Source organism: Vicugna pacos, chromosome 1, assembly GCF_048564905.1.
Source record: "Vicugna pacos chromosome 1, VicPac4, whole genome shotgun sequence".
In the NCBI taxonomy this organism is placed as follows: domain Eukaryota; kingdom Metazoa; phylum Chordata; class Mammalia; order Artiodactyla; family Camelidae; genus Vicugna; species Vicugna pacos.
Genome location: NC_132987.1, coordinates 86,598,567 through 86,619,735, shown reverse-complemented (window position 1 = coordinate 86,619,735; position 21,169 = coordinate 86,598,567). Strand labels below are relative to the sequence as shown.

General features: G+C 33.9%; 1 non-coding gene across 8 annotated transcripts in view; it reads right to left on the bottom strand.

Annotated features, from left to right (window-relative positions):
• Nucleotides 1–21,169, bottom strand: part of LOC116277668 (uncharacterized) — a 299,305-nt gene that overhangs the window by 270,253 nt on the left and 7,883 nt on the right. For 7 of the 8 annotated variants that reach the window (XR_012075482.1, XR_012075484.1, XR_012075481.1 and 4 more), the window contains exons 1-2: nt 14,552–14,714; nt 10,833–10,991 (exon numbers count right to left, since the gene is read on the bottom strand). This is a non-coding gene — a transcript (uncharacterized protein). Of the gene's footprint in view, nt 1–10,832; nt 10,992–14,551; nt 14,715–21,169 lie in introns of those variants that run through there. The other variant, XR_012075489.1, reaches the window with a different exon arrangement.

Here is a 21,169-nt window from a genome sequence, read left to right as displayed (position 1 = left end):
AAACCACAAACCTATGTTTCAGCAACAAAACTGTATCATATCAAACCTGTGAGCCATGCAATGTTTAGGTTCTGTGAACATTGCATGTATTTTCACATTTAATTCATTCTACAGTGCTGTTTACTCTGCAAGAGTCAACATGCCTTGTTCAACATAGGATCCCCAGTGTGTCATACAGTAAATGTCTCTTGTGTTTGTGGTATAGTGAATGGAAGTCATTATATTTATTTCTTTACTTTCTTTTTTTTTTTTTTTTTTTTTGGTGGAGAGGGTTCATCATAGATTCATTCTATGGTGTCCCCATACAAATTCATGGTTACTGAAAAATATAAAAATCAACTTGCTTTAAAATGAAGAAAAAACAATTCTAAAGGAATTAGCAAAGAGACATGGAATAAAGAATCACTTCCTAATGAAGATATATATTATGTGCAAAGTTACATAAGCAGTTTTTCACTTTTATCTATTAAGGCAGCTCACAAGATGTCTGCACTTTTTTTTTGAAAAAACTATTTTTGATAAATTTGAGATTTAGGATTAACAGATAAATGCTACTTTACATAAAATAGATTAACAAGGACCTACTGTATAGCACAGGGAATGACCTGTAATGACCTATAATGGAAAGAATCTGAAAAAGAATACATACATATGTGTGTGTATATATATATCTGTGAATCACATTGCTGTATACCTGACACATTGTAAGTCAACTATACCTCAATTTTAAAAAATTAAAATTTAAAAACTATTAAAAAGCTAGCTCAAATATTTTTGTCATTTCTTCTGTTACTAGAATATACCATATATATTATAAGTGTTTATTACAGCATGATGATGATTTAGTCCTAAACATAAATATATTCTATGATAGTCTATCAAAAAATACTTTATGTTTATCCTGTTTTTTTACATTGAAACATTATTATATATCACTTGCTGATTACAAAGGAAATCTATTCCCCATATAGAAAATTAGAAGTTACAGAAAGTCACAAATTCAACAATTTATTTATCATATATTATTCTCTATCCATAGATAAAAATTGCTTAACACTGGGTCTATACTTCTCCAATAATATGAATGTTCTTGCAAAAGTAAAATCATGTGCATACAATTAAGTAACGTCTGTATGTTTAAAATAAGACAGGTGATACGAATAAGTGAAAAGTTATTTTTATATATTTTACCTATAATTATACCACAAGTCATCAAACAGTACAAAGAAATTTAAAAGGATCAGTATAAATAAAAACACTAAAACTATGCTTTAAGTATGATATTTATATACTATTCCTTTTTTAACCTTTCTTAATGTGGAGATATCTTTCTCATCAACTGTTGAGCAAGCAAATTATCCCAGAAAGAGAGAAAACATTTAACAAAGAAAATTTTTAAAAAGGCATTATGTTGGTAAGTGTTATGGAATAATGAGAACAAACAAAAAATTCATAAATTAAATATTTTCTGGGTTTGCACATCATCACATCGAATGTGGTTTGTTCGAGGAGGTGGCCTACACCTTAAGAATTGGCAGGAAAGTGTAGCAATGCCTCTAAAGAGGTGAAGACTTGTTTGCAAAGATTTTGAGATCAGGAGGAGTCTGCACAGAAGGGATCAATGCTGATCCCGGGGTCCAAAGACTATAGCTAGTTGGGTAGGACTCAGACTTACAATAAATTCAGAATTTATGGGCATGGATGCAGGTAATCCATAGGATTACTAATAATCTGTTAGAAGAACTACTAATGGGGGTGTAGGGTCACGTCACCACATGCTTCTGCACCGTTGAGAATGGAGAGAACAAGGAGACCAGGTGCCACGTGGGCAGGATTTGGAGGCAGGCTTTTGGTTTTCCAGAATGTAGGGAGACCTCTAGTGGAACAGAAACCAAGGAGAGAAACTGTAAAAACTGGGGCAGAGGAGGGAGTACTATAAAAGATCTGATTTGGGAAGTTAACAACTGAAAACTGAAAAACACAGGGTCAGTCGCTAAGCTGCTGAGTTCACATTCGGGAAATATCATTATGCTCTAAGCAGCTGAATGGCCACCAGGGCTATGGATCTTGCAAAGGTTCCTTTAAAAATTAGGGCTGACATAACATGCATAAAAATTATCTTTGGAATATGGAATTTCCAAATCCACAGGAACAGAGCAAGGCAGAGAACAGGAAAAGAAAGCAGAATCTAAGGAATATTCATGAGTCTGTTTTGGAAAACCAGAGACTAAAAGATAAAGCACCTTGTGTGTCTGGCTTCTTTAACTGAGGAGGCTGGGAAATGAAACGACTTTCTAGGGGTATAAAGCCTGAGGGTAAAAACTGCATTTATTGATTCTCAGTTCCAGTATTCTCTGTAACAACCAAAGATGACTCCTCCATTTCCCAAGATAATGGAGAAATTCTGAATTTGTATGAAAACTGAAATTATGGTTAAAAAGGAAAACCTCAGTTTTTTCCTTCCTGAGGGGAAAACCTCAGTTCTTCCCTACTGTGTATTTCTTGCCTGGGAGTCTCCTTCACTACTCACAGAAAACTCTTCACTCCAGGTCACCAAATAGGAAGTTTTTCCCACACAGTTCTCTAAGACACTCACTGGGTGCCCTACAATGTAACACAAATCTTACAATATCTACCTGGAGACAGTGTAAGATCCCACAGACTAAGGGCTCAATCCTGCAGGACTACCCTCCACCCCACTCCAGATGCCAGATGGAAGTCCAGATTGTCACACAGGCTTTTGATCAACTGGCTATAGATTAGAGGTTCCAATCACTCCTGTCTCGGCTTCAATTAATTTGCAAGAGCAGCTGCAGCTCACAGAACTCAGAGAAACATTTTACTTACTTTTACCAGTTTATTATAAAAGGGTTTGATAAAGGATACAGTGAAACAGCCAGACGGAAGAGATGAGCGGAGTGAGGCACATGGGAATAGGCTGGGGAGTTACCATGTCCTCCGAGTATTCACCAACCTGGAGGCACCCAAACCCATTACTAGTGGGATTTTTATGGAGGCTTCATCAGAACAGCATTAACTCCATTTTCAGCCCTTCTTCCTTCTTAAAAGAATGAGTAAGTGGGGCTGAAAATTTCGAGCTTCTAATCATGGCTTAGTCTTCCAGCGACCATCCTCCATCCAGGAGTTATCCAGAAGTCCCCACAAAATTGTCTCACTAGAACACAGACATTCCTATCACCCAGGAAATTACAAGGTTTCACGAGTTCTGTGTCAGGAACCAGGGGCAATATATATTTTCCATTATCTCACAGCAGACAGTATTCTGTGTCCAAACTTTTCATAAAAGTTTTCCAATATTTTTAAAGAAAAGTTTTAGGGACAAATAAACTGCAAAAAATATTTATGGACTTCAATACTATTATATAGATGGAATCAACATTATTTTCTATAATAGCATAAAACTGTAACTTTTAAATTCAGTGTGCTAAATGAGAAAATTTGATTTTGTCTTTTTTTTTGAGGTATAATTGACATAACATTTTGCTTATTTCAGGTATATAACATAATCATTTTGTATTTGTATATATTGCAAAATGATCATCAAAATAAGTCTAGTTAACATAGATTACCAAACATAGTTACAAATTTTTCATCATGATTATCTAGATTCTTAGCGACTTTCAAATATTCAATATAATATATTAACTATATTCAATACAGTATTATTAACTAAAGTCACCCTGCTTACTATAGAAAATTGGATTTTCTCTAATTATTTTTAGACTGACTAACACATTAAGAAGCTTTCATAGGAAAGGAAAAGTAGGAATATAACCAAAGTACCTTATTATTATTAACTGAATGTTTGTATCTCCTCAAAGTTCTTATGTTAAAGGCTTAACCCCCAATATGGTTATATTTGAAGCTAAGGCCTTTAACAAAGTAATTAAGGTTAAATAAGGTCATTAAGTGGGGCCTGGATCCAAGCTCACACTGTCTCTCTTTCTCCCGCTCTGCCCCACAGTCCCCTCAGTGCATACTCAGAGGAATGGCCAGTGATGACAAAGTGGCTATCTGTAAGCCAGGAAGAAAGACCTTCCAGAAACCACACCCTGCTGGACCTTAAATCTTGGACTTTTCAGCCTCCAAAACTGTGAGAAATAAATTTATGTTTAAATCATGCAGCCTATGGTATTTTGTTATGATAGCCCAAACAAAGAATATATACCCCAAAATACCTTGTTTGCTATATACAACCAGCATTGTTTTTCATATCCAAAACTGGCTTCTGAAAATTCTCATTTTTCAATACTCCAGTTTTACTTTACTGCTCCTTCACAGCATGATCTAATTAAAAGTGATATCTCATTCATTAAATATTTATTTATTTACTTATTTTCACTTCACCTAAGCTCTCTCCTGGATACAGTGAATTAAAAAAACACAAATTTTATATAATTAGTTATTTTGGTAAATATATATAATGTATTAGCATTTATCAACCTTATGAAATTAATTTTGAACTATTTCTCCTTGAACTTACACTCATCTACTATAAATTACTTTTTATGTTGAGTAAAATGGTATGAAGGTAAATTGAGCACCAAAATGTGAAATTATAGATACCTGTGCTTTCTATACCATCAAAGGCAATTTTTAGTGATCTTGTCTATAGATGTTTCAGTAGTATATTTTTACAGAAGAATAATAAAAATTATTTCAATATCTCTATATGCCACTAGAATACATTTTCTTACAAAAATACTTCATCATTTTAGCTTAGTACAGATTTTTGAATTCACAGAAGCTATGCAAGCCACTCCATGAAATTCCTTTTAAAATAAAGGAGAAAAGAATATACATGGTAATTAAATATTTAATTAATTATATAAATTAGTGTTAAGTCTAACCTTTTAAGGAAAATTATGATTTTATTAGAATGTATTTTAAATGTTTTGTGTATTTTCAATTACCTATATATAGAAAATATGTTTGATAATCATATTTTGAATTTGCATTTACTTATTCATTTATGAAACATCTGTAGCATTTACTATGTGCCACATCACATATGTGTGAAATAATGAATTACAAAAGTGAAAATGGTGGAATATGGCCCTTGCTCAGATATTTGTAATTAGACATTGAAATCTTCAAAAAGAGAAAACAAGTTTTCATGTCGTACCTTAAAAATAGTTCCCCAAACCTGGTAAGCAATTAATGAATATGAATTTGCCAAATAGACAAATGGATTGATAAAATAATGAATTAAGTGAATAAACTATAATCTATGTTATAAAACACTCACAATCTATTATAAATGATGTACATTTGAAAATAGTTAAACTACAGTCATCACTGTTGTACATCCTGATATGTACATAAAGATAAAAGATTAAGAGAGCTGATAAGGAGTGTCAGTTTAGAAGTTTAAAAAGAAGAAAAGAAAAAAAAATTCCTCAGTCTTGTCAGATTCACTCAACTGCAAATTTTCTCAGTAAGACTGAACACACTAACTTGCAGAGTCAATACACATTGACCATTTTCTTCCAATTTCTGGGTTTCTCCTGTGTGATTTCTTCTTGGCTCTCAATCAATTTCTTGGATACATGAGAACACTCTATTGTGTGGTAACTTTAAGATAGATCTTTAATGTGGTGACATCCTAGGTCTGATACTAACCCAAACATGTTTTGCTTTTATCTACATGCTACCCATTGCCCCTTCACCTGATTGTACAGCTTCTCCATCTCCTAGTGTATGTGGTTCAGGTTAGGTTAGGTTACCTGCATCCCCTTTACAGACCAGTGATTAAATCTCTATGTGATCTCCTAAGTTGATAAAATCATACGTGGGTTTATGCTGAGCCTGTGGGATAAAGTCACAGACTTTCTACAGAGTTGCTTATCTGATAGAATTTGGTACTCCTGGTCACTATTTTTACTACTGAATAGAAACAGCCCACCTGAGAATCAGGTCAAGGTTGTGGGAATGGGGATAGGGGGAGCAGACCTAAGGGATATAAAAGAATATTGTCCTGATATTATATATTGAGTCCAGCTGTGTCTGAAGCCAGATTTATCCCTGGACTTCCTTATTACATAGGACAAACAATTCTTTGTTTCACTTTCTAAAATCCTAAAATCTGCTTTTTCTCTTTCCCTAATAAGAATTAGGATCCTATGCATTTGTCACTCTTGGCTAAAAGCTAATTTGTGTGAAACATATGACACCAAGTTTCCTAGTAAAGAATACAGATTATGTACCATGTCCAAGTAATTATTTTTTATAGACTGTGCCAAATGTAAATATTAATAATATTTTTGAATATGTCTGCCAAAAATATTAAAACTTTACAACTGGAAATTGAGGAGACAGAAATAATACTTGTATCTCCATACATAGGCAAGTTCACTTTCATTTTTTTCAAATGAAATCAAAATATGTATTGTAAAGTTATATGTAAAAGTTACTGCACATTGAATGGTGTGAACACAGATCTAGTCATTTCTATTATACACACATACACATTGCACACAACTCTCTTTAAGATGATTGATTTATTTTGTCTTTGTATAACAGTAGTTAAAATGTTGCCTTATAATATTATAACTACCACCAACTTTTTCATTACTTTCAATTTCCAACTGTGATGTTTCTGTAATTTTCAGTGTTCGTATTTTATGGTAATAATAAAAACTAACAACCTCCTCTCTATCCCTGAGCCACTGAAACAAACACCTTCAGCTCCAAACACCCAGGCCAGTACTAGCAGGAAAAATTAAGTCAATATGGGCTTTTACTTATATTCATTTTAAGTACTTTCTGTTCTCAATGATTCATTTAAAGATTTTTTTGATTTTCACACACTCACACAAAAAATCCAAAATTCAATTTCTCCATTCACTTATTTGTTTTAGAGTTGTTTTAGGTCAGGTTCCCTAGAAGCAGACAGGACACAAAGATTTGTGCACAGGTGATTTGCTAAGAAAATGCTTCTGAGAAGCAGCAGTAAGGGTATGAGAAGGGGGACTTTAAAGGGAAGGAGGCAGTGCAGTGACAGGAGTGGGGCACTCCAGCAGGGGGGCTCTGGAATGTTCTGCCTCAAAGTTTCTCCACCTTCACACAGAAGAGTCAGAGTCTAGGAGAACTTAACTCCAAATTCTTCCATTTTTCTGTTGTTCTGGTAGAAGAAGGGCAATCCTCCTAAGAGGAATAGCAGGTGAGACCCTTGGAGGTAAAAGCACAGAGGAGGACCCAGAAATGGCACAAGGAATCCTGGTAGACATGGGCAGAGCACAGTGTCCTCACACTGTGAAGTTTAAGATCCCCAACATACTTCTTGTTAAATGTGGTGCACTGGAATGGACGACTAGAATCACAGGCCTAATGTACTAATAAAAAGTAATAGTCAATAAGACACATTAACTATTTTAAAATATTCAATTAAATCCAACATAAAATTTAATCAACTCGGAAAGCATACTGATATAACATGAGCATTTTTCCTGATTTGAATTGAATGAATGACTATGCATATGCATTTAATCATTTCAGTGGCAACAGATTCCAAATACATACATACTATTTTTAATAACTAATAATTGGCATTCATGGCTACTACTTCATTATTTATATTGTTTTTCATTCCTCCTTTTTCTTTTTCTTCTGCCTTTTCCCTTTCCCTTATCCTCCTCTCTTTCTTTCTTCTGTTATTCTCCTACATTTATCTTTCCTTTCTTACCTTTCCTTTTCTACACTAAACTACCAAACTACTACTATTAGTACTACTGCTACAACCACTGCCGTCACCACAGTCATCACAGTCATCAAATAAAATTAATTTGATGTTTAATAATCATCAGGTATTGCTTAAAAAGATTGTCACTATGCTTCACTTTTTGTTTTTATTCTTAGAGAATAGTTCATAAACAGTGATTAGTTTGTTTCTAAGAAAAATACTAAGAGTTATGATGTAATTAATGATGACGTAAATAGGTACTTTTATACCTATGAAACCAAAATTTAGGATTGAAAGAAAAAGAAGCATAAGGGGAATACAGCTGAAGTTATGTTAAAAATATATATTCAGTAACATGGATCAATAAAGTCTAAGAGATCTGGAATGTTCAGAGACATACAGGTTTGCCTGAGGCATGTCTCAAACTAAATTTAGTATAGAGATGTATACAATTATGTACACATGTCTACATTGAGGCAATAACTTAAATGTTTTGAAAAATGAAATAATAACCTCAAAAATAGTAACAAATCAATATAAGGTCAAAGACATTGTTTTTATAAATATGAGTAAATGCACTGAAGGCTTATATACAAGCTTTTGGTTAGTTGTAAATTGAGGGAACACAAACTTGTATCAAATTTAATTGCTATGGATTTAATTGGTTACTTAAGATCAGGTCAACTCCTGCATTTATAAATTTCTTCCTTGCCTTTTATCAGTAGCTCATCTGGAGAATTTCACATGCATCTCATCAATTCCAATAGGAAGAGAGATGTTGGGAAAGTCATAGAAGCCTGATTTTCTAAATATGGCTGAACATTTTAATAGTATGAAAGTGGTTGCCATAATAATAATAAAACTCATTTTATTTCTCACTTGTGTAATATTTTGCCATTGTTATGATGTCCTGTTATGTTGCTATAGGTTTATTTGGTTGTGGAACTGTAATGTGTTAAAGGAAATTCTCAATCAAATCAACAATACTATAGAAAAGTATCTTTGAGGTATGCAAAAAAATGTAATTACTTTATACCTAGAAAATAAGTTGTGTATCTTCATTTGCAATATGGTTCCTTATAGTTAACTGACTAAAAGTGAAATAAGCAAATGGTTCAAAACATAATTTGGTGAAATCAGTCTGGATTTGCTTTTTATTTAAATAAGATTCTAAACTAAATATATACTTTCTATAAACCTGGTTTTGAGTTTATAGTACAAAGATTTCCTATTAAATTCCCAGGTGGATAATTTATTTTTCATACGTGAATGAGACTCACAGCTAAAACAAATACACCAGATGATAGACCTAGGGTCATTTTTAAAATCAGATAATTGGTCTGCACTTATTTTGTGCTGTATACTGACTAAAAAGATGCATCCCTTGGATGATTTACAGAAAACCAGAAGGCAGAGGCTTTTTGGTGATAGTATCTGGTGGTACGCTAGGCTTTTAACTATTATGCTATTAAAAGTGAACTGGCTTTTCTTATTTTTCTATTTCATTTAACACTTCAAAGAAATTCGAGAGTGAGAAAGCCCTGTCAATCTACCGTCTAAAAACCCTTACCCAGCTGCCGTCTGAGGCATATTTCAGCGTCTCCAGCAACACAGTGCTTGTTACATAGTATGTGGTTATCACAGACAAAAAGTTATAAAGGTGTTTAATGATCCACATCTGCCCCACAAGTGCGGGAGAATTAGGTGTTTTGATGACAATCATCTGATTTATTTAAAACTGAATAAAATGTACATAGTAAAAGAAAAACTGGTATGATTTACCTGTTTATCCATTTCTGACTACAGCTACATGGAGGCTGTATTTATCCAGAAGAGGGAATCAAATTTGAGGGAGTTTGATAATTAATAAAGGAGAATTACCTAGCTCTCAGCAATTTCAAGAGCGAGAAGGTGAGCTTATAAATGGAATCTCCCACCACCTGTGCCACTCAGGTGACCAGAACAGTACGTTATTAAACATAGTAGCTACTCAATACACATCTGTTGACTGAATGCATGATTCCAGGGGAGACTGAGTTATGAACAACAGAAGAGGGAAGCACATAATTCTTGGTCAAATGGTGGTTTTCAAATTTTGTAGCTCCATTTAACTTGAACGAATGAAATACTTTGAGCCTCATTTTCCTCATTCATAATATGGGGTAAGGATGTCTATAAGGGGGAGGTTGTTAGGAAGATTAATTCACACAGAGCACAGAGTGCTTACATATCCATAGTTCCTTTCCTCATTAAGGTCTCAATGTTTTTAAAATGAATTTTTATCTTTGTTAGTGTGCATTTATAAGCATTTTGAAATATCTTTATAAAGAACTAGAAATACAGAAACCCCTAAAGTGCTCTCAGATGCTTTAAAAGAGAATTAAAAATATTTTAAAAGCATCATATTTGTTTTATTCTGAGGACTGCTTTATTTTACTTTCAATGATTTGCTGAGTAAAAAGATAAGCATCTTATAAAAGGAAATTCCTCATTTTCTAGCATTTAAAGTGAGGTATATTATGTCATAAATTCAATCATATTTCTGCTTATTTACTTTTTAGAATAAAATAATAATCTATTTTTTTCCTCATTACTTTTATGCTAACATTCATTTGTATCCAAGTTCCTAATTAGGAGATAAAATCAATGTTCAATTTTCCTGGAGCCAGGTGGCAATACAGATTTTATCTCTTTGATTTTGCTTAATCTGAAATGTTATTTAAGTGATTTTGTGGGAAAAAAAGAAGCATCTGTGCAATTATAAATGGGATGATAAGAAAAAAGATATTACTGAAAATATTTCTGGCATAATAAATAATGGACTGACCAACAGCATATGTGATTTTTTCAACATAGACTATAACCGAGGTTTTTAAATAGAAACACCCATATATGGTAGACAGTGTTTACATTGTTATTCAACCATCATTTCTAGAAGTAATGCATTTTCTAAAGTGGTTAGAACTCTTGTAAAGTCCAGACAGAAAGGATATAAATACTTATGAGGAAACTACTCAGGCAGAGAAAATTATACTATTACAAAGAACTAGAAAACAAAATAAAAAAGCAGATTTAGAAACAAACATATCATCGTGGGAATATATTTTAAGAGAATTTTAAACATAGTTACCTGAAGTAGTCCTTTTTAGGTCCAAAATCTTTGTCATCATAAAGACAAGGAGCTAAAATACAACTTCACGTGGGTGTCACTGGTTTAATGGTCCTCATCAACTCTAACCTTAGATCTTCAGATTCAAAACTTAGATTTGTCAGTCAGAGGAAGGTTTTCCTGAGGAAAAAGTAGACAGAGGACAGCAGGAATGTGAAAATCACTTACTCCTGGGGGGGGGAAGAAGAAACAACTTTGACTCATTCCAACCTATAGCAATTCAATCCTTGAATCACTAAACATGTAAAGTATGTTTTTCAAGCACCAAGATTGATAAGCAGAGGGAGTTTAGTACTAAGCAAAAGAAATGCAGTCTTTCCCTCATGGAAGTTACTAAAGAGTGGAGGTATAAAACAATCTCATTAAATGAAAGTTATTACAAGTGTTTTGTATTTTGAAAAGAACCTTGCAATATGCTATAGAATGCATATTTGCATAAAGGAATGCAGTTTCAGGTGGAGCATATGGGAACACCTCTATGAGAAAGTGACATTGAAGGGGATCCTCAAGAGCGAAAAGAAGTTTGTCAGAGGAGCATCATGAGTGAGAGTAAAAGTCCCCAGGGAAGGTGAGAATCGGTAGGCCTTTTGGTTTTTGACTCTCCCTTTTCCCCATGTCATGTGTTGGAAACTGAATTAATCATAATCTTTCGGTTCATGGTACATTGTTATTACTGATCCTTGTAAGCCCCTCTCTTGTTTTATTGATTTATTCCTTTATTTGAAGTCCCAAATCCAAAATTCCTCATTATATGCAGGTATTCTAATGGGTTTGTTCCCTCTTTTGTTTATGTATTTTAATTTAAAGTGCGCATTGGTGCTTTGTAAACATATCTCCTCAATTCACATAAATTATACTTTATTTTATAGTACATAAACTAATATATCATCCTTTTCTTTTTCCACTTGGCACTTTATTTTATGATCCATTTGCTTTGTGAAATTGTAGTCTGATATTCCTGATTTCTCATGGGACTCAGCTATATTTTGCTTTTCCTCCCCACAATGATACACACATTGATCGCCTTAAACACTATGATAAAGTTTTTCACTCATCTCGCCCTAATTTCCCATGCTGCATAACAGATTACAAGCACTATAGCAAAAAAAAACAAAAAACAAAAAACAAAAAACAAAAAAAAAACTTCTCTTGCAGATTCTATAGGTCAAAATTCGAGAGACTGCAAGGCTGGATTCTCTGCTCAGGGTCTCACTAGGCTAAAGACAAAATGGTGACCAGGGCTGTAGGTCTCATCTGTATTTCAGGTTCTTTTTCATTCTCATGGGTGGCTGGCAGAATTCATTTATTTATGGTGTTAGGATTGAAATCCATCATTTCTTGCTGGCTGTAAACCAGGCTTCTAGAGTTAATTCCTAGAGGCTACCCTCTCCAACAACAGTTCACAACGTATGTGTTTGCCTTATTTCAGGCCAGCTGAAGTGAATCTCTCTGATTTCCTCTTTGCCTGAAGAAAACTCTCCTTTTAGAGGGCTCTGTGATTAAGTTAGACCACCTGGATTATGTTCCTATTTTAAGGTCAACTGTGCCAAATAACACAGTAAGATAAGGTAACACTGTGAAGTAATTCCATCTAATTCACAGTTCTGGGAATTATGCAAGCACATACACTTGGGGGTGAGAAATCTTGGGGGTGATCTTAGAATTCTACCTACCACTGATCCCATGTGACAATTCTCCTGTATATATGACTAAGATAGAACTTGCAGGGTCAGATGACATGTGAGATTCAGACTGAGAGCTGTATAGACCTGAGGATGACCACTGTGACTGGAGCATAGTGACCAAGCAGGAGAGCATAAGAGACCAGGATGGAAAGGAAGGCAGGAAACATATTCCCTAGGACATTTGATGGCTATGTTAAAGAAGTCAGTACTTGCTTTCTAAAAAATATGTAAATTGAATTAATCTTAGTTCATCCTATAACTCATGCAGTTACACATTTATTCTACCATCAGATTTCTGGTGAACACTAGAGAATGAAGGCAAATAGTGTTGACTTTTTTTTCCTTAGTGCCTATTTGTTTTTTTACAATTTAATATTGACAGGTGCAATGAATGCCATGTTTCACTAGCTCTCCTCTCTTATTTTCCTTTTCTCTGAAAACTCTTGAAAAACAGAAAATAAGAACATATTTTTATTGACTGTTCTAAAATTTATCAGTTTCTTCCTTTTCCCTATCCAACTATTTCTGTGTCCTTTTCTTATGTTATCATACCATTTAGCTAAGAGAGATTGGAAAAATGACTCAACATACCTGGTTTTTAAGTTGACTCTATCTAAAATTCTGTTACAATATGGAGAATATCAAGTGAAAAAGGAGGTGCTTAATAACTTGTGAGTATCTAGTCTAGAAGTTCAATTATGATTTTATATTTGTGTGTGTGTGTATTTTGTTTTGTATTCTGTTTAGGAAATGGGGAATGAGACAGATGGGTAATTTAATTTGTAAACAGTTCAGAGGAATATAACACAATTTACTTGTAAGTTTCTAAAATTCGCATGAAGAATCAAAGGAAAAACTGTCCATAAAAGCGTGTTTAATCAAAAAATATTGCAGAGAGAAACATATTTTATAGGTGTTAAATATATTTGAATCATTATTTAAAAAACATGAATCTATATTTAAACATATTAATGCTCACCCCCAAATTAATTTATTCTCTACTTTTCATGATGTTACACAATAACAGAATACTTGAAAATAAATTTCTCCTGTGGTTCTCATATACTATGTTATCAGTGCTGTGTTGACATAGGTGATGTATTAACAGTATCTCCTTCATTGATTAATATACCACTCTGGTATCAAACTCCCTGTTTGTTAAGCACAACTACACAATAATCAGGGCTTTGTGTCTTCCCTCAGGCATCTTATTTGAAAATGTCCAAACTCAGCATATAACTTTTAATAAAAATGTACTGGCTAGATGCCTGTCCAGGGCTCAGCTGCACTGGAGACAGCTGAGCTGCTGGGAACTGGAGTAGCGTAGACAACACACAAAAATGGAAATAACTCTCAAGGCTTCAACCACTGATTATAATAATATAAGCAACAGACTAAACTGAAGATGGTGCCAACCTCATTCCTCTCATTCCGTGTTTTCCACAGCATGGCTCTAGTCTAAGTTCAATTAGATCAGCACACACAGAATATTGAGAATCCTCTCACTGCAGAGGGAGCGCCAAACAAAAGGGTCCTGCAGGTTCATACACGTGGGGGTCAGGGAAAGGCAGTGGGGGGAGGTTAGGAGAAGAAAACTAAGTACTGAGTTAGGGTGGAGAAGTGTCTTCAACGTTCTCCCTTGTCCCTTAAAGAGGAACCCTTGGTAGAGGTGCTTGACAAGGACTCTGGCAAAAATCTCCCTCCTGCTATAAAGAGATCTAAAAATGGATACTCCTGAGCTAGGGGTGCCGACATGTGCAAAGCAAGGCCAATTAGAGGAACCTGAGTCTTTGCCTGCAACTCCCTTCAGAGACTACAATGCACTGGCTGTGCACCAAATCTGTGGGGGAGGGCGGCTCTCCCCTCGAAGCTTTCTAGGTAAAGGCTTTGTAATAGCCCAAGTTTGAGCCTGAAACCTTGTCACCGGCTAAATAAAGCCCATTAACAATTCCCGGGAAATAAAAATAGAAACTGTGTAATAAAATTAAGTCTAACCTTTTCTTTTCCTTTGTACTCCGTCTAGTTTCACTTGCTCATAGGGTGCTGTGTGCAGAGGCCAGGAACCCAGCCCGTCAGACCAAGTTCCTTGTACAAAACAGCTGTGCGAAACACTTCAGCTCCGGGCCGAACGCAAAAGCGCTGCACTGGACACTCTAAGATGGCGACAGCGGGCCTTCTACGCAGTTCCTGTGTCTCGTCCCGTGAAATCTGGAGCCTGAGCAGAACATCCCGCGAGAACTCCGCCCCCTCCCTGCTGACGAGATCCCTGTAAAGCAGCTGAGAGCCTGTGCTCTAGAGCCGTGAAATTGCACCTCTCCATTCTCCGACCAAAGAATAAGCTTTCCTTTGCTTCTGAACTGAATTTGGCCTCCTGTTGGTTCAGATGACATGGGGCAGAAGGAACCTTGCTGGGGATCAAAGTACGAGGGTTGTAACAAAATCATATATAGGTTTTTAGCTATACTCCTCAGGGCCTTAATACTATGAGGCCCAAACTCCTAGAAGTCTTCATTCTTGCTCACGCCCTGAATTTGCCAACTGCTACTCTTCCTAGTCACTGATTTCCTGCATAGGTTTCTAGTGTTGACAGGTTTCTGATACCTCTCATTTGTTGAATTCTTTTTTTTTCTATGCATATACAAAAAACTGTAACTTACTTTAGACACATTAATCAATAGTTATATGTTAGCCTTATTTTAACACAAAAACAAAACTTAATATTTCACAAATAACTGTAAAATATCAACTCAAGTCTTATTTTAGGCTACTATCAAATAACTGGTTTAAATCTTTAAGAATCTGTGCCAGTATATCAGCAATATTATACATACAATATATAATAATCATATAGCATAAATAAATATATTAACATAAAATAATGCTCAACTTACACATCTTCTTTACATAACTTTATATAATTTCCTGAAATCATGAAGCATTTAAAATGTAAAATTTTCTATTACAACAATCATACATTTCTATCCTTATTAAGAGATTTTATGAAAAAAGTTCTCAGTTTAATGTACTGTTTTTTATCACTCAATAGATAACTTACTGGTAAAAATTTCTTTATGAAGCAAAGCTTGGAGAAATCATATTATCTTTTTCCTTGGTCATTATCTTATTTCAAATCCCACTTTTGGGGTTAATAACTAGTTAAGCGATTTTTTTGAATGACATGTAGTAGTCATTTAGAATTTGCTTTTTAGGTTTATAAATATTTTATAAATTGTGGCACCAGTGAGTCTGATTATAATGGGCACCAAAAGATAGGAAAAAGCAAGTCATATCCTCCTGAATAAAACATACCCCCTTTTAAATATCACAAATGACATTATTTCAATCAAGAAAATTGTGACCTCATTGGAATAATACTCAGCATAGTCTAGGCAAAAGTTTGAAAACTTTTGAAAATATTTAAATTAAAATCATATGAAAGTCTAATATTCTTGGAATGCTTTTTATTAGTTTAAGTCTCCTGAAAAAGAGTTATTTTAAGATTAAAAAATTTTTATCAATGTAATTTTTTACTTAGAAATGGGAAATAATATACATATTTTTAGATAGTTAAAAAATATAAATCAGAAGAGATACTTTGTTTTATGAAAATAAAATTGTACATATTAAGTTACTTTTAAATGCCTATATTTAGGGAAGGAATCCTATGAAGCGTTATTCTAAGTCAGTATGTAGGTATTTAACTTTTTAATATTGGAATTTCAAAACTTTCATAATTTTCACTCATAAATCTTGATTTTATTCTTTTCTCATCAATCATGATATATGGCTGAGTTGATTACAATTGTTATCTGAGGATATAAGTGTAATTTCAAAAGCATATTCCTAAGCATACTTTATTGCCTTTAAAAAGATAAGAAATTAGACTCACAGATAAAGAAGAGTCAGGAATAAAGAAGCAGGGGTAATGCAGAAAGTCACCAATGAAGCATTAGGTACTGCAATTATTTCTGGGCTACAGAAATAAAGAATCATAGTTTATGCTAATAAAAATATAATTACATTAAATGACACTTCTAGATGTTACCAGACAGAACTGTCTTCACCTAAATTGTTAGTAAGCTCCTCAGACATGTGGGTGGCATGAGTCAAATTTCAGATGAGTCATAGCCAGAAACATCTTCCCGCAGATACACCTATTTGCATATTTGGTTAAGATTGCATGGACCTAATCAGGCAGATGCTAATGAAGTAAAGCTACCTAGGTTCAGCTTTTGTCAAGGAACTCATACAGAATTACAAAATGCCTCCATTTGAACAGTGACAGTTTTCTCCATTAAAAAACTGCTCATGAATTTTAAGACAGATATACATCCTTGGGAATTCTTAACTGGAAAGTTTCATGAAGATCCTCCACTCTCATGTCATCTTTTCACAGATGAAAAAAAAATTAATGTTTAGAGAATGTTAAGACTTGTCAAAATTTATACATGATGGGTCATCAAGTAGCTATGATGGGATTTATGTAGCTTATGAAGCCACAAAACACACAGAGTCTGAATTTTTCTGTTTCCTGTATATGAATCTTGCAATGGCATAACATTGATAAAAATAGTAATATTGGATGGATTTTACATCACCTTCTAAGGCCATGATTAATAAAGATGTAAATGGATACTTTTTATTCTTTTGTGATTTTTTTCAGCGTTACCAGAATGAAGCAATGAAGCTGGAGTAAATACTGCTATGAAGGGAATAGGTTTCTTTGACTGTCTTTTAGCATTTAATATTCTTTTCATGGATTACAGAATATTTTTTCAGTGAACTATTTTGCTTTGGGCTGTAAAAGAATTCATGAAGATGGTGATTGTAAGCATTCACTAGATTAGGCTCTTTGACTTCTACACTTCTTCCCAAATCATAATATGTTCCTTTCAGTAGTATATTTATTTAACAAGGATGTGTAAAGATCTTTCTTTTAATACATGCTGATATAACCCACTCATTTACCATTTTACTGCATTAATGCAAAATAATTGCTATTCTTTACCTGACATAGTTCACAGAGGAGTCAAATTGTGGCAAAAAAACATAAGCTTTCTTTTTGTGTTCAAGTGTTTCTATTAAAATATATTGAAAATGTATATAACTATACAACTCTCCATATGAATGTATATAAATACATATGTGTAAATAAATATGTAATACAAATATAGAAACCAATTTGGTTGTACTTTTGGTTTACTATATACCAATTAGCAGGAAATATAACTTATATGCCTAGCAGAAATTAGATTAATAAAACAAAATTTGCTTATCTGAGCACAAAGCTACTTCTTTTCTCCAGCAGAAATCTTCAAACTATGTAAATATTTCTTCTTACCTATTGTACATCCCATCGTGCTTATTGTTTCAAATAAAGATTTAACTGAGATTTAACCGGACACTTATAGAGTGTTATTGCTAATTGAAAATGGTACTTGAAGCATTTAATTTGAAGGACTGATGATTCTTCTGATTAAAACTCTATCTCCATGTAGACATAAGATCATGTAATATTGTCTTACGTTTTCAACATTAAGTTATCCTTTAGTTAAATTAGAGCACCTATATAACAATAACAGTTTGATATTAAGATTCACACTTCCATCTTTATTTTGAGAAAATTATTTTCAAACATTTACTCTTTAACCCTTAAAAACTTCCAGTTTTATTGTAGCATTATCTACTTGAATATTTTACATTATAATAGTAATAACTCAATAGAAGTATTTATCTCCAGTTTTAGAGACAACAAGTCATTCAATACAAATAATTTTCAATAGGAAAGTTAAAATATTTTCTTCTAGAATCTATCATAGCAAGTAACCAGGGGCAAGGAGAGTAGTTTCTTTCAATCTAGCATAAGGGTTACAAAGTATAGCCATCAGGATGAATTCAGCCTGCTGACTATTTCTGTGTGGCCTGAGAACTTAGGGAAATACTGACATTTTTAAAGTGTAGTAAAACATTTTTTAAACTATGCAACAATTACTATATGTGGCCTAAAATATTTACTCTATGTTCCTTTACAGAAAAAACTTGCTGATTCCGGATAGTGTGTTGGTTCAAAGACAGATTCCTTATCAAGTGTATGCCCTTGTAGAGTTACTGAAAACTGTTTTCCAGTTTCATCTTCTGTAATATAGGAGCAGTAACAGTTTTTACTTTATAGGGTCATTGTGAAGATAGGTGGATTTATATTTATAAGTTTCTTCAAATGTAGAGGAAATTGAGAGAAAAATGTTGGCCCTTGATAAATGTTTGGTGGCAACATTATCTATAAAATATGACATTTGAGCTTTAATGATAGCAATAGCAATCTTCTGATTTTACAAAATTAGTAACTTTTCAGATATTGATGAGATGCTCAAATGATATATCTCAGTAAAAGTATGAATAAAACTAGCAAAAGTAAATTAAGTTCATGTGTGTTTGTGTATTTTTTTAAATATTAGCTACCATCTCTTTTGCGGCTCCTATATACTAAAAATGTGGTAATTATGTTACTTCTAACACTTTGACAAGTCATAAAAATAAACATGAAAAGAAGTTAGTATCAGACATAATTCCCTGGAAAATAGTGTCTTGAGATCAAGGTTGAACGTGGAGGGATATTGATGCAAAATGCTCTCAGCAACAACACGTGTAAGAGAATATGGACAGCAGGATCGAACTGATAAAGATGCTAAACTGTGATGTGGTTGCAACCAAGACTTCTGACCGGCAGCTGTGAAGCAGTAACTGACATTCAGATATGTTCAAAGCCGAAGCAAGGGGGCTAGGCTTTTTTATCTCTACAAGAACCAGTTTCCAAATGGTGGTTACTTGGGGGTAGGCAGTTCCCTTTGGCTGTGGACAATTCTGGGAGAGAAAAGCAACTGTCAAGTTTTAATCGGCAATACTCCTAGTAAGTGGGATCCTCCCTGATCCGTAAAGGGGAATTTGTGTGATATAACACAGCAGTTACTACAGTGTAGCCTTTGTGCAACTCCACTTCATATAGTAAGTTGCTATGAGGACCAGATACTCCAAGATTCTAGTTTATCTTTTACTATATAACTATACAAGGGGAAGAATAGGGAAACAAACTACAGCCGCAGTCCCACCAGCTGGCAGTAAAATGTAAGTGATATTTATCATCTTCCTCCTTTGTTACCCATTCCAGATTCCACTCAACATCATCTAGCACCATGGCTCAATTAGATACCTATGTGGTGGAGTGACCCAGATTCTTATTTCTCAGGGATCTGGGCCCCTGGTCACTATGCCTTTCTCAGGCTTTAGGTGACGCACTTGTTCATAAAGCGTCAATATTGGACAGTGAAATATGACTCTCCATTTATCTCTGCCAGGCTGGTTACTGCCCTCCTTAACCAGTTTCTTGGAACAAAGAGCCTGAAAATTCAACACAATTCCCATTAAAATCCCAGAAGTATTTTTTCCAACAAACTACTTGAAAATTTATATGGAAAAGGACTTGCAAATGGACCACGGTGGACAAAACAATACTGAAGAAGAAGAGCTAAATTGGAGAACTCACCTTATCTGATTTTGAAACTTATATAAAGCTACAGTTATCAAGAAAGTCTTGTACTGGGGTAAGGTTAGATGAAGAGATTAAAGGAATAGATTAGAAAATCTAGAAATAGACGTCTTTGTTCATGCTGGCTGCTATAACAGGATACTATAGACTAGGTGGCTTATGAACAACAGACAAAATTTTATTATAATTTTGGTGGCTGGGAACTAAGATCAAGGCACCGGTAGAGTCAGTGTCCAGTGAGAGCATACTTCCTAGTGCGTAAATTCACTGTGTCCTCACAAAGAAAACGGTAAGGGGGCTCTCTGGCGTCTCTTTTATAAAGGCACTAATCCCATTTATGAAGGTCCTGCTGAAGTTCTAATCACCTACCAACTACGCCACTTCCTTACACCATCACATTCGGGGTTAGACTTTTTATTACTGGGTAATTTATTATTATTATTATTAGAAGCCATCTAAGTGACATGGCTTAGCTACTGTTTAGTTATTAAGGGAATTCAGTGTGGCATGGAAAGACATCTCATGAATAAGAGAAAAGAGAAAAACAGTATGGGAGTCTGAGCCCATTAATGAAAAATTATATGAAAATGTATGCATGTGATAAGATTCTAGAATATGTACCAAAGTGTTAACATCAGTCATTTTTAGTTATAAAAGTATAAGTGATCTTTGTATTCTTAATTATATTTTCTGTATTTTTGAATTTTTTTAAAATGAGCATGCATTACACTTGAAATATAAAAAAGAGGGGCTTTTCTAAAGTGGTAATTTCCTTATTAAATGTCCTAACAATATCATCTAGATTTGTAAAGAACAGAATTTGTTTAGACATATAATTAAATTGCCTTACATAAAGGAATTTTTAATCATGGAAAGTTCTATATAAAGCTATAAGTATTTGCTATACACCACATATTTCAAAATAGCCTTTTTGGTAATAGTAGGATTATATTTCCACCACTGAAGTTAGTTAATAAAATGTGAGTACCTATGAAATGTGGTTTTTCCTGGTAGAGACTTTAGGAACCAGTCATGAATCACCATGTTTTCTATTCTCTCTCCAATGAGCC